The sequence below is a fragment of the Dromiciops gliroides genome, chromosome 6 (assembly GCF_019393635.1).
Source record: "Dromiciops gliroides isolate mDroGli1 chromosome 6, mDroGli1.pri, whole genome shotgun sequence".
Taxonomy (NCBI): Eukaryota; Metazoa; Chordata; class Mammalia; order Microbiotheria; family Microbiotheriidae; genus Dromiciops; species Dromiciops gliroides.
Window position 1 is genome coordinate 122563227 of NC_057866.1, and position 14900 is coordinate 122578126.

The following is a 14900-nucleotide window of genomic DNA, read 5'->3' on the forward strand; positions in this document are numbered from 1 at the left end:
AGTTCAAATCCAACCTCAGACACTTAACACTTACTAACTGTATGACCCTGGGCAAGTCACTTAACCCCAACTGCCTCACACACACACACAAAAGGATTACATTAAATTTTTGTACCTAAAAGAATAAAGCATCTACTATCGAAAGTTCTCCTTTTCACAAAGTTGAGGTTTTACTCCATTCTGGTTTTAGCTTCATTAGATATTAACTCTGTTCTACAAATGACTATACCTAGATGTCTGATCCAAAGGCTCACAGGATTCAGAGTTGGAAGGTACTTCAGAGATCATCCATCCACTGATCCCTTTCCACAAGGAAACTGAAGCCCAAAGAAGCTGAATGGCCCACCCAAGGTCATATAGATAAGAAAACAACAAAACTGCTCTACTCTGTCAGGGATTAAAAATCAATTCGGTGAAGCAGTCAGACAATAGGAGCCAAAATAGTTTTCAAAAGAATTCTAGTCTCTATATAAGCGACAACATAAAAGCACGCTTCCGATCACTAGTAAGCAGCTAAATTCAGATTTAAACATGTATCTGAAGTCCCATGTCACATTTTGTAACTCGACAAATATGACAAAAGATGAAAAGAGGGGATATGGGAAGCTAAGCAAACTAATGCTTTATGAAGCTGTTAAACAGTCTGACTACTGAGGACATAAATTTGGAATCATATAAGAAAAAAGCATTAGCCTACATTTCCATACCCTTTGATTCAGATAACTCACTCCCTGGTATATGTACCCAAAGGAAATCAAAGACAGAAACAAGGCCACATATATGCCCAAATGTTCAGAGCAGCACTCTTATGATAGCAAACCAGAAGCAAAGTAAGTACGCATCAACTTGGAAATAGCTAAAAAATAAAACTGCAGCAAATGAAAGTGATAGATTATTAACAAGAAGATCCACAACTCAAAAGTCATTTGGCCTGATCACCCCTACAGGGGAAAAAAAAAGTGGATTCCACCTCTTACCCTCAGGCCTGCAGCACCTTCTAGGACCACAAGATATCTGGAGACCATATACACCCATTCAGGTTTGGAATTCCTGCCATGAGCATAAACTCACACAATCTACCACATCTAGCTGGTCCTATCCACGCTTCACCTTCCACTCCAACCGTCTTCTTGCCATACAGCTTGTGATGCACTCATCTCCCCACCGTTTGCTTTAAAAATCGTGATCAAATTGATACTATGCTTATGGCTGCACTAACCATCCCTGGGATTTCAGTCCTGGTCACCACTTGCCTTATGTGTTGTCTCCCCCCAATATAATGTAAGCTCCTTAAGGCATACACTTTAGCATTCATATCCTCTGTGCTTAGCACAGTACTTGGGGACATAGTAAATGCTTAATGAGTGCTTTTTTATTAATTAGTTTGCCAGATCATGACATGTAGTTGGAAGTACAACCTAAAGTATTTGTCCATTAGAATATATATCTGGGATGCAGAGTTGAAATGGACAATAATGGTCAAAAGATATGAAGAGCATGGGGCAGCTAGGTGGAGCCATGGATAAAAGCAATGGCCCTGGATTCAGGAAGACCTGAGTTCAAATCCTGCCTCAGACACTTGACACTAGCTGTGTGACCCTGGGTAAGTCACTTAACCCTCATTGTCCTGCAAAAATAAAATAAAATAAATGTTTATTTAAAAACATATAAATAAAAAATTTTAAATGGGGCAACTATGTGGCCCAGTGGATAAAGCACTGGCCCTGGATTCAGGAGGACCTGAGTTCAAATCCAGCCTCACACACTTGACACTTACTAGCTGTGTGACCCTGGGCAAGTCCCTTAACCCTCACTGCCCCACCAAAAAAAAAAAAGCAATGGAAAGATAGGATCACTGAGGCATTGACAGTAATATCTGAAATAACACCAAAAAATAAGAAGATAAGATTAGAGAAATGCAAATATCATTTTTCTTAAATGGGAAGAAAACAGTTTGAAAAGTATTGGGCAGATACAATGGTCCAAGATAGTTCCAAAGGACTCATGATGGAAAATGGTCTCCAAATCCAGGGGAAAAAAAAAAAGAACTGGAATATGGATGCAGATTGAACCATACTATTTCTTTTGGTTTTCGTGCTGTTGTTTTTCTTCTCTGAGGTTTTTCCTTTTTGCTCTGATTCTTCTCTTATAACACTAATGCAGAAATATGTTTAATGTTACCAGATTGCTTGCTGTCTTGGGGAGGGAGGAGGGAATTTGAAACTAGAAATCTTACAAAAACAAATGTTGAAAACTATCTCTACATGTAACTGGAAAATAATCAAATGCTTTTATATTAAAAAAAATTAACTGAAAAAAAAAAGTATAGGGCAGGGAGCAGCTAAGTAGTTCAGTGGATAAAGCACCAGCCTTGGATTCAGGAAGACCTGAGTTCAAATCCAGCCTCAGATACTTGACACTTACTAGCTGCATGACCCTGGGCAACTCACCTAACCTCTCTTTGTTTCCTCGACTATAAAATGAGGGTCACAATAGCAGCCACCTGTCAGGGTTATCGTGAGGATCAAATGATATCATAACTGTGCATGGCACACATTAAGTGCTATAGAAATGTTAACTGTTGTGGTATATGAATGTAATGGAATACTATTGTGCTGTAAGAAACGATAACCAAGAAGATTTCAGAGAAACCTGGAAGGACTTGTATAAACTGATGATGAGTGAGATGAGCAGAACCAGGAGAACACTGTACACAGTATCAACTACACTATGTGTTAATCAACAGTGATAGACTTGATTCTTCTCAGCAATACAATGGTCCAAGATAGTTCCAAAGGATTCATGATGGAAAATGCTCTCCAAATCCAGAAAAAAAAGAAAGAACTGTGGATTCTAGATGCAGACCAAACCATACTATTTCTATTGTTTTTTGTTGTTTCTTTTTTGAGGTTTTTCCTTTTTGCTGATTCTTCTCTCATAACATGACTAATGCAGAAATGTTTAATGTGATTGTGTGTGTGTGTGTGTATACATACATATATATATATATATATATATATATAACATATCAGATTACTTGCTGTCTTGGGGAGGGGGGAAGGAGAGAAGGGAGGGAGAAAAATTTGAAACTAGAAATCTTATAAAAACAAATGTTTGAAAAATACCTCTAAATGTAACTGGAAAATAATAAAATATTTTTATGAAAAAAAGAAATGTTAACTTTATTATGACTCTCATCTTTTGTCATCTTTGTCATATTGATGGCTTATCAGGTAAGAAACTCAGAATTCTTTTGTTTTCAACTCAACAAGTCAATGAGCACTTATTGATAGTTTACCATGTGCCAGGCACTAGACTAAATGTAGTGAGGATAAAAGGAAATGCTATCTGTAAAGTGCCTAATGTGGTGCCTGGTACATAGCAGGCATTTAACAAATGCTATTTCCATTCCATTCTACTCAAGTAAATGATGGGGGAAGATATGGTTCAACAGCAGTCTGTCTGAAAAAGATCTAGCAGTTTTAGGGGACTACAAGTTCAGTATGAATCAGCACCATGATGTGGCAGCCAAAAAAAAAAAAAAACTAGTGGGATCTTAGACTAAAGTATAGCTTCCAAGCACAAGGAGGTATTGTTCCCATTGTCTTCTGCCCTCATTAGACTTTACCTGGAAAGGCAACGATAAGCTGAAAAGTGTCTGCAGACAAGTTTTTGTAGACAGGCAATGAGAATAGTGAAGGGCCTGGAGTCTATGTCATATGAGGATAAATAGTAGGAACTGAGGATGTATCCCAGAGAAGAAAGGGGATGCGTGTGCAAAAGCAATTTATCAACAAGCACTTACTAAGCACACACTATGTAACAGATATTTTGCAATGGGAATACAAATTTTTTAAATGAAACAATCCTTTTTTTTAAAGTAATCCTTTCTCACAAGAAGCTTACATTATAATAAAGGAGATGACAAATGCATATATGTGTGATATAAATATAGCATATCTATGAAGTTAATATGAATTATGTATAAAGTAATGGAGAGAAGACACCAAGCAGCTGGGGGGAGGGTAGGAATCACAAAAGATTTCATACAGAAGATGGTGTTTGACTTGCATCTTAAAGGAAGAGAGGGCCCAATGACACTGAGATAAGAAAGCAGTGCATCCTAGACATGAGTGATGGCCAGGGCTAGGCTTGGAGACATCTGCAAGAAACAGGCCACTGTTGTCCAGTGAAGGTGGAAAAATAGGTTGAGCAGGGATAGGTTTTGAGAAATACACACATATGTGTGTGTGCGTACATATATATATAATGTGTGTTTAGGTATATATACACACACATACACACATTTTGTATGCATGTGTGCATGTATGTATATGTGTATGTGTGTGTAATACATTGTATATAACACAGATTTTATATATGCATATGTGTGTAAGCATTATTGCTTAAAAGCAATAGGAAACCACTGGAGTTGACTAAGTAGGGGAGTCACATGTTCATATCTTCACTCAAGGCAAACTACTTTGTCAGCACTGTATAGACTGTATAGGAATTGAGACTTGAGGTAGGGAGACCAACGAGGAGGCTTTTGCAATAACCTAAGTGAGAGAAAATAAGGATCTGAACTAAGACAGTAGTTGTTTGAGAGGAGATGAGACTTTTTGGAAGTAGAAACAGCAAGATTTAGCAAGTGGGATATTGAGAATAATGCCAAGATTATGAAACTGGGAAACTAAAAGTATGGTGGTACCTTTGACATTAACTGGGAAGTCTGGAAGAGGGAAAGGTTTGATAACTATGTTTGAATATCTGAAGGGCTGTCATATAGAAGAAAGGATCAGTCTTTTCTGTGTGTGGCTCAGCCAGGCAGGAGCAATGGGTGAAAATTATAAAGAGACAAATTGAGGCTTGACAGGAGGAAAAACTAACAATTAGAGTTGTTCAAAATTGGAATGAGACTGCTTCAAGAGATGGTGTAAGTTTTCCCTCCTGAGGGATCTTGAAAGAGACTAGATAAACATTTGTCATATATGTTACAATGGTGATTCCTTTTGGTATGAATTTAACAAAACAACAATAGTATTAGTAGCATTTATGTACTGCTTTAAGGTTACAACGCCCTTTACAAATATTACCCTATTTCATCCTCACAGCAACCTGGGAGACAGGTGCTATTATAATTCTCATTTAACAGATGAGTTAACTGAGGCAGACTGCAGTTAAGTAAGCGATTTGCTCAAGGTCACATCTGAGACACATATGAACTCAGGTCTTCCTAACTATAGGACCAGGGCTTGGACTTGAGAAATTCAAATTTTGTGATACTGTGATGGTCATTTAGGTATAATGGGAGAAACCAGTACCAATAGAACTACCTTCAACAGATCACCCCAATAGATCTGTGATCTCACATATGTGGGTATGCTCTCCAATAATGTATATTGCAACCCATCTGTGCAATCCCAGTCCTCCCATAAGCTTGCCATTGGGGTTCCCACCCAACTTATTAGATCCTCTCATTCTACTGCTATTACACGGACATCAGTGGTACATGACAGCTATCCATTAGTTATCCTTCACTCTTCCTATATTACCAAGATCTTTTTCTCCAGTCATACATAGTATCACACCACTGATCCACCATAATTCCTTATTTATAATATGCTGCGGCTCACTTGCATAAACCATAAAACCTCTTCAAATGTGATCCTCAATTCCAATTATGCAGAGACAGTAGTATTCTATTACTCATAGCCATACTAAGTTGATAACTTGATCTGTCCCACAGGTCTCCGGCCCTGATATAGAGAAGAAAGTTCTCATACTGGGAGGCAGCACCACCATACTAACATACTAACAACAACAAAAAAATATCACATAGCCTTCCAGCATTAATGCATTTTGTTTCTAACCATGTACTAAGCAAGAGAGGTTGACTAGAACTGACTAATACAATACTATATTATTGCAATACTATATTAAAGCAAACAAAGTGGAGAATGAATAAATGGAAGAATGACCTGTATGCAATTTTCCAATTATGTTTCGCACTGATCATGCTAGTTAGTACTAGAACCCTCTGCTCAATTAACATCTCCAGAACTTGCTACTTAAGAGAGCAGAGGGGAGAAGCACAAGAATTAGTGAAGCGCTGGGTGACAGACCTCTCATTTTTACAAAGGAAAAAATATGGTTCTCAGACTATTTGGGACCCTACAAATATCCAGGGTTTTGAAATTCCTCTTCCACCAACACATTAAGACAACAGTACAGATTACCTGGAGATTATTCAGATCGCCCCCCCCAAAAAAAATCTGTACAACGTTTTTTAAAGTATTTGTACCAGTAATGTTAGGCAATATGTGCTAAAGGGAAAAACACTAAATTTGGGAACAAAAGACCTAGTTTCAAATCATGGCTTCACCTCATACTAACTGAGGGATCTTAACTTCTCGACCTTTGTTTCCTGATACTAGAATGTAAATATTACCTAGCAGTATGCTGTTTTGAGGGTCAAATGCTAAAAAAATTAATAAATTAATGAAATATATACATATATACAGAGAGAGAGCAGCTCTTTTTGTAGTAGCTAAGAATTAGAAATCAAAGGAATGCCCATCAATTAGGGAATGGCTAAACAATCTGGTATATGTTTATAATGGAATATTATTGTGCTATAAGAAACAACAAGGAGGATGATTTCAGAAAGGCCCAGAAAAACTTATATGAACTGATGTATGCTGAAGTGAGCAGAACCAGGAGAACATTACACACAGTAACAGCAATACTGTTTAATGAAGAACTGTGAATGACTTAGCTATTCTCAGCAATGCAATGATCCAAGACTATCCCAAAGGACTAATGATGAAGCATACTATCCACCTCCAAAGAAAGAACTAATATTTACTGAACCCAGACTGAAGCATGCTATTTTTCACTTTCTTTCATTTCTTTTCTTTTATTCAAGTATTCTTATACAAAATGACTAATATGGTAATGTTTTACATAATTGTACATGTATAACCTATATCTGACTGCTTACTGCCTCAGGGAGTGGGGAGGGGAGAGAGGAAAAGAGGGATAGAATTTGGAACTCAAAACTTTAAGTTAAAATGTTTATCACAGGGGCAGCTAGATGGCGCAGTGGTTAAAGCACCGGCCCTGGATTCAGGAGTATACCTGAGTTCAAATCCGGCCTCAGACACTTAACACTTACTAGCTGTGTGACCCTGGGCAAGTCACTTAACCCTCATTGCCCCGCAAAAAAAAAAAAAAAAATGTTTATCATATAACAAAACTTTTTTAAGTATATAAAAGCACTCTCATTGAGTTATAAGTATACATTTTATACTGAAGAGCTCCAGTTAGACTTACTAAAATTTGACTCACTATATTGTCACTTAAATGGAGACCTAATTACACTACCATATAAAGGGTGATTTGCTACTGATAAAGTCCAACTCTGTACCTGCTCTACTTCCATCTTTCCTCCCTGTGGCTTTGCTGATCACCCCATAACTGTCAGCACTGCCCATGAGAAGCACCCTAACACCACTGTTCTCATCACAATACAAAGAACTATCAGTCTAAACTTAAGCAAAATCCATCAAATTTTAAATATTTTATGTTGCATTCAAATATAGTTATAACATTTGTGATAACATCTTTATTAGAGAGATGACTGAGAAGACATCTCTTAATTCTTGAATTTTTCACTTCCATCTGCATTGCATAAACTAGATTCTAGGACATAGAAATAGCTTGCTAATAAAGAAACAGGCATCATTCATTAGAATATTCAATCAAATAACATTCAACTGTATTTGTAGACTATCTGGACTATTCTGCCCTAAAGGCATAATGTTATAATCTGGGAAGACAACTTTTGAGGAAGTCAAAGCATTGGCCCAACAAACTCCAAGGCAACAAAGCTCCCATTGGTGATGATATCCTCAGAGGAACCAAGCAGTACTACCAAACAATAAAAATAGGTATGGAAGAAATTAGGTTATTACAGACTTCAATCTAGAAAGGAACTTCGTTATCATCTATTCTAATCCCTACAAATGAGAAGGCCAAGCTAAGTCTCCACCTCACCCCTAAAAGAGCAGATGATCTGCTTATCTCATAGAGTAAGTAGCAGGCCTGGGAATGAAACCCCAGTCCTCTAACCCAAACTCCAAGCTCTTTCTTTAACACTACCTTGTTTTTTCGAGTATTTCTTGCTGTTGGCCCTTTACTTCTTCAGAAACCTTTCCCCTACGAAGTCCAACTGGAAATAGTATCTAAAGCAATACACTGCCTTTTGCGGCTGTTTTCCATCACCTGCAATACATTTGGTTAAGACCATGCAAGACTGTGAAGTAAAAACTATTCTGATCCTATGTATTTAACGAAAAAACAATTCTTACCTCTAACTTCCTAGCCCAAGAACAACTACAGGATCATAACTTTATGGATCTTTCTCTAAAGATAAGAAGAATTCCTAGGAAAACAGTCAAAGCCCCATAAAAAATCTCCAAATAAACAACAGGGAAATAATTCAAACATCAAGGTTTTAATATGATTTTCCAGATTTTTTGAAAATTATTTCCAGAAAGCAGACATATACCATTACATATTTATTGATGGACATCAACATGATTAATCCATATGCCAACTGTCTCATCTCTACATTGTCATGAAATTGCAGAAAACACAAGATCCTACTGTGCTTATTATATGCTGACTATAAAAATAACTTGATTTGCTACATAGCAGATAACTCTTTAACTGATGACACTACAGAGATAATTTTATTCAAATCCTCTAATTATCAATAACAAGGAAAGCATAGGGGGCAGCTAGATGGCGCAGTGGATAAAGCACTGGCCCTGGATTCAGGAGGACCTGAGTTCAAATCCAGCCTCGGACACTTAACACTAGCTGTGTGACCCTGGGCAAGTCACTTAACCCCAATTGCCTCACCAAAAAAATAAAAATAAAAAAAAAAACAAGGAAAGCATAAATCATGAAGATAGATGTATGCTCACCAATGGCATTCACTATCGCTGAGCAGGATAACCAATACAAGAGTCTAAATGGAAGAGGAGATTCCCCATAGAAAAGCAAGGTCCTCCAGATGCTCCTGTTTGTAGATGACAGTATGCTGACTGCATAAAACTCTAGTATACTACAAAGCCTCCTAAATAAGATCAATATTTAAAGAATTTGAACTAATGGCCCAAATAGAAAAAAACAAATGAATAGTGAAGAATGTCTGGATTGCACATCAAATTAGTCTATCAATAAGCATATCTTAAGCAGGGCAATCAATAGACAAACAAAATCCCATCTTTTTTATCACCATTGTTCTTCTGGTGATGTTATATGGCTTCAAATCACAGAATACCACAATCTCAGAAAAAAATTCAAGTCTCCGGTGAACCAGAGGTGAATGGAGAAATTTATCTTTGGCCAATTATAAACCAGGGAGCTTAACTTCAATTGTTAGAAAAGTTCTAGAATGCATCTTTTTTTTTTGGTGAGGCAATTGGGATTAAGTGACATGCCCAGGGTCACACAGACAGTAAGTGTCAAATGTCTGAGGCCAGATTTGAACTCAGGTCCTCCTGAATCCAGGGCCAGTGCTCTATCCACTGCGCTAGCTAGCTGCCCCTTAGAATGCATTATTAAAGAGAGCAAAGGAGAAGAAAAGGAATTGACCACATCCAACCACCATGGCTTCACAAAGAACTGGATGGAGAAAAAGATAGGGACTACAGCTGTAATTTTACTTGTGTAAGGAACTTCTCTACCAATGCTGTTCACCTTCTTTGTAGCTTACAGAGAGCTGCTTACAGAACAGACAGGTTAAGTTATTTGCCCAAGGTCAGAGAGCCAGTAATGTCCCAAAGGTAGGACTCAAACCCAGGTCATCCTACTGCATGTAGATGTGATTTCGTTGTTTTGGGGTTTTTTTGTTTGGTTGATTGGTTGTTTTTTTTTGCTGGGCAGTGAGGGTGAAGTGACTTGCCCAGGGTCACGCAGCTAGTGAGTGTCAAGTGTCTGAGAATAGATTTGAACTCAGGTCCCTCTGAATCCTGGGCGAGTGCTTTATCCACTGCACCACCTAGCTGCCCCTGTTTTTGTTTTTAGTATTTAAAAATGTGTAAAAATATCTATTTGCTTTCCTAAAGAATTTAAATCTGAAATTTTTTCCTGATTTACATTGATAGATGCTGATTCTGGAAACCTGCTTTGCCTTCCTCTACCACTCTACAAGTACTTGTTTGAAATCACTGTCCTCAGCAAGATTTTATAAGAGCATAGATGTTATAGCTAGAAGGGATTGAAGCAATAATCTAGTCAGTTCCCCCTTATTTTACAGGTAAGGAAAACGAAGCCTAGATGTTGTTATTTGTAAAAGGTTACAGAGATAGAAAGTAAATCTGACTTTATAGAGCTAAAAAATAAATAAATAAAATTCAGCTGGAGTAACAAAAGGTTAAGAATGTCAAGAAATACAATGAAAAAAAATATGAAGAAAAGGGACCAGCAATACGAGATCTCAAACTATACTACAAAGCAGTAACTATCAAAATAATGTGCAACTGAATAAGAAAAAATGGCAAATCAATGAAATAGATTAGATACACAATATACAGAAGCAAATGAGCACATAACCTAGTGTTTGATTATCCAAAGATCCAGCTACTGAGGCAAGAACTCACTATTTGACAAAAACTGCTGGGAAAATTAGAAAGCAGTCTGGCAGAAAGTAGGCAAACACCAATATCTCACACCATATGTCAAGATAAACTCAAAATGGGTACACTATTTAGACAAAAAAGGTGATATAAGCAAATCAGAGGAGCACAGAAAAAAGATTACCTGTCAGATCTATGGATAGGGGAAGAGTTCATGAACAAACAAGAGAAAGAGGATTACATGAGGTAAAATGGATAATTTTGATTATATTTTTGAAACATGTTTATCTATATTAAAAATTTTTTTTGTTTCAAATTCTCCACCTTCCTCCCGTTCCTACTCCACCCATTGAGAAGGCAAGAAATGTAATATCAGTTATACATGTGGAATCATGCAAAACATTTCCATATTAGCCATTTTGAAAAAAGGCAAGAAAAATAAGAGAAAAAATTATGCTAATTTTGATTATATTAAAGAAGGTTTGCAAAAACAAAACCAATGCAGTCAAAATTAGGAGTAGGAAATTTGGGAGGTGGGAGAAATTTTACAGCAAGTTTTTCTGATAAAGATCTCATTTCTCAAACATATGGAGAACTAAGTGAAATTTATAAAAATAAGAACCATTCCCCAACTGATAAAAGGTCAAAGGATATAGCAGGAAGTATTCAAAAGAAAAAATCAAAGTTATCAATAGTCATATAAAAATACAAAATCACTAACAGAGAAATGCAAATTAAAACAATGCTGAGGTAACACCTCACAACCAATCTAACTGGCCTAAGATGACAAAAAAGGAAAATAACAATGAAGGGGATGTAGGAAAATAAGTACACTGATGCACTGTTGGTGGAGCTGTGAACTAATCCAACCATTCTGGAAAACAATTTGGAACTATGCCCAAAGGACAATAAAACTATTCATAACCTCTGACCCAACAATACCACTGCTAGGTGTATATCCCAAAAAGATCAAATAAAAAGGAAAAGAACCCATATATACAAAAATATTTATAGCAATTCTTTCTGTGATGGAAATTGCGGGAATACCCATCAATTGGGAAACAGCTTAACAAGTTATGGTATATGATTAGGATGGAATACTACTGTGCTATAAGAAACCATGAAGACGGTTTCAGAAAAACCTGGGAAGATTCATATGAACTGACACAAAGTTAAATGAGCAAAAGTAGGAGGATATTGTACAAAGTAACAGCAATATTGTAATGATAATCAACTGTGAAAGATTTAGCTATTCTAATCAATACAATGATACATGAAAATGCCAAAGAACTCATGATGAAAAATACTATACATACCTACAGATAAAGAACGGATAAACTCTAAGTGCAGATTAAAGCATGGTTTTTTTTCCCACTTTCTTAGTTATTCTTGTGGGGTTTTTTTGTAACATGGCTAATGTGGAAATATGCTTTGCATGACTTCATATGTATAATGGATATAGTTAATCTCTTGCTTTCTCAATTGGTGAGGGAGGGGCCAGAGGGAAAGAGAGAATTTGAAACTAAAAATTAAAAAAAAACAATTTAAATCACATTTGAACCCAGATCTTATGACCACACATCTAGTCAGTCTCTTTCCTACTAAAGCATGATGCCTCTGCTTAGAGATTAAAAAGCTGAAATATGAAAAAGTTTTTAGCTGTAACAATGGAAGATACTTCACGATATAATTATAAATCAGTCTTGAACTTTGTATTTCACTGACTGTTGTCCAGAAAGACAAAAGAGTAATGGTTCAACTAACTGTATGTATCAAGTTAGAGAGCCTTTCAAAGTTCCTGACTATAGCTGCCTTTCTGCTTGAGGGTTTGCCTACCTGTATTATGATAATTTTCTCCCTGCTCTTAAACTTATTTTTTTTTAGTGAGGCAATTGGGGTTAAGTGACTTGCCCAGGGTCACACTGCTAGTAAGTGTTAAGTGTCTGAGGCCGGATTTGAACCCAGGTACTCCTGACTCCAGGGCCGGTGCTCTATCCACTGCTCCACCTAGCTGCCCCTCTTAAACTTATTTTTAACAAAGGAAAATTGTTTGGTAAAATATTTATAGGGTTAAAAAACACCTGCTTTTCAAAAGCTGTAAGATACAAAATAACATAATAGAGGAGACAGAATGTAATACTATTTCTGATCATGATAGTAACTAGAAAGTGTTACAGAATACAACCACACTTTTAAGAATGTTATTTTACACATATGATTTACACATATTTACACATATGATTTAAATACTAAATACTTCACAAGAAATTAAAATGTCCAAAAGCATGAATTGCTTAGGAATGTAACATGTTGATTTCCAACTCCTGGTGTCATCCATCCCTCATTACCTTGTCTCCCTCACTATCTTGTATTTTGCTACTTTGTATATATTTGTTTATTCACTTTATAAATTTGTTGTATATATCATTAGTATATTTTTTATCCCCTTTATTAGAATGTAAGTTCCTTGCCTGTAGAATTGTTTCATTCTTTGTGCATGTATCCCAGAGCCTAGCATAGTGCCCGAATGCTGACAAATACTTGTTGATAGAGTTCTACATAAAGTTTATGAGAAGCCATACCATGAGTTAGGAACAGGGAAAAAAATCACTATCTATAAAAGTGAAACAGAGCAACACAAATACAGTTTGCTTTATCAATAATGGATTTGATAGTCCCTAATACCCACAAATAACAATTTTTCAAGTAGAAACTGTAAGGAAGGCTATGGTCTTTAAAAACAAACAAACAAACAAAAACCACTTTGGTTTACTGCAGCAAAATTTGTTTTAAATCGAAAAGACCTTGTTCCATTCCGGCGAGTTTTTATCTTTCGATGAGGCTCAGTCAGTAAATTTTGGATATTCTTTTCTCAGTGGTGAAACGAGGCAAACTGCCTTTCGCAGAGCTCTCCTCACCCCTTCCCACAGTTAGTTACTTTGGCCTGAGGGAGGCAAGGAAAGATAGATACTATCGCTTCACATGCGAAGACTGACACGGATTAAGGACAGTACGGATCCACAGCATCCAGGGGACCTGCTGCCCGGAAGCCTGGGGTACCAACAAACAAGGGCAGAGGAGGCTTGATCAAGTTGTCAAGGGAAGCCTCGGCTACCTCAGGGACCCCACGAGCGATGGAACGCCGGTAGGCATCGGCCGCCGGACTCGTCCAGGGCTAGCAGACAAGCGAAGCAGGGGGGCGGTGGAGGTGAAGTTCTGCCCGTCGGAAAGGACCCAGGGATGCGGGCGGGCGGTCCCCGCTTCAGGACCATGCCCGGCATTGCTCCCATTAAGCCCGGCTCTGTCTGGTGCTCCACAGCGGCGCAGGGCTTTCTCTCCCCTAAGACGGGGAGCCCCAGGAGGGCAGGGATGGTCTCGTGCCTCTCCTTTGTATCCCCGGTGCCCACAGGAGCGCGTGGTCCAGAGTGGGCGCTTAATAAATGCTCGTAGACCCGCCGGGCCGAGGAGGAGAAAGGCGGGCGGGCGGAGACTACGGCTGCTACTCAACTTCACTCCCTCCTCCTCCTCCAGCCGCCGCAGCCTGGCACCGCCAAAGGCCGGAACCCCCTCCCCTCGCCCCCCACAGCCCAGACCGAAGCGATCCCACCCCCGGCCCGCTGCCGCCGCCCCAGCCACTTCCACCGATTCCCGGGCACCAGCGGCACGGCTCGACCGCGGAGAAAGCGGCGGCGCGACCCCGGGGAGGGGGGCGGGGAAGGAGAGGAAGGGAAAAGGCCCGGCCGCGGAACGAGGAAGGGGTTCTCCTTGCGCCGCGCCGGGGTTCGATTTCCGTTAGCAGCAGCAACGCCGGAGTGGGGGGCGCTAATCCCCTTTGGCCCCCTCCCCAGGAAGACACCCTGGGACCGGGGCCGGGGCCACGGCGGGCGGGCATCCATCCCTGCCCCGCGCCTCCCGCACCCAGCGGCGCCTGCCCAGGGAGTGAGCCGAGCAGAAGAGAGAAGAGAAAGTGAAATGAAGCGCCTTCTCCTCGGCGACACCTACCCCTCCCGGCGAGCGCTGCGCCCTCGCTCCCCCGCGCCGCCAGTCAGTCCGGGCCCGGGCGCCGCTCTCCTGACAATGGCGCTTCCCCTTTAAGGAGCCGTCCGTTCGGAACCAGTTTAATCGTTCCACCTCCCTCCGACTCTGGTTTTCCCCGATTTCTCTCTCCCACTAAGCCCGGTGATCTTTTGGCTGTGGAGATAAGGCTGGCTTAATCCTCTCCTCTGCACCCTTTTGATTGGTGCCGAGCTC